A 528-nucleotide genomic window follows, 5' to 3' on the forward strand; every position below is an offset into this window, starting at 1 on the left:
AATTTGTTCATGCCAAGTTTCCAGTTTCGGTGCCAACTGGTTTTTACAGCCAAGTTGTAAACCTTCGGTAAACATGGCTTATAATGAAAAGTGCAACACAGCCTGAACCCTGGCACCAGGGGACGAATGTAAATTTATTCTAAGAACAAAATTCTAACAGGAACAGGAGGGGAGCTAGGCTGGCTACAAAGTGTTCCCACCATAATATGGAAAGTATACAGATGATGATAGATTTGATTACTAAGAGCCCATTAGGCCCACTTAGGCACTTTATGTATTTCCTTTGCTCTGGATGCTGAGTCGTTTCATGCTCAATTTGAAGTGACTGGCTCATTGTCTCAGAGTGGTTCTAGAACTTTGCCTTCAGGTGTGGCTGGGGAGGGAGCCCTGGCATTTCAAGACAGGTGGAGGTGATATGGTTGGGCTCTGTGTCCCCACCCAAATCTCATGTTGAAATGTAATCCCCATGCTGGAGGTGGGCCTGGTGGGAGGTGATGGGGCCATGGGGTGGCTTCTTACGGTCTAATA

Source organism: Chlorocebus sabaeus, chromosome 9 (genome assembly GCF_047675955.1).
Source record: "Chlorocebus sabaeus isolate Y175 chromosome 9, mChlSab1.0.hap1, whole genome shotgun sequence".
Lineage (NCBI taxonomy): Eukaryota > Metazoa > Chordata > Mammalia > Primates > Cercopithecidae > Chlorocebus > Chlorocebus sabaeus.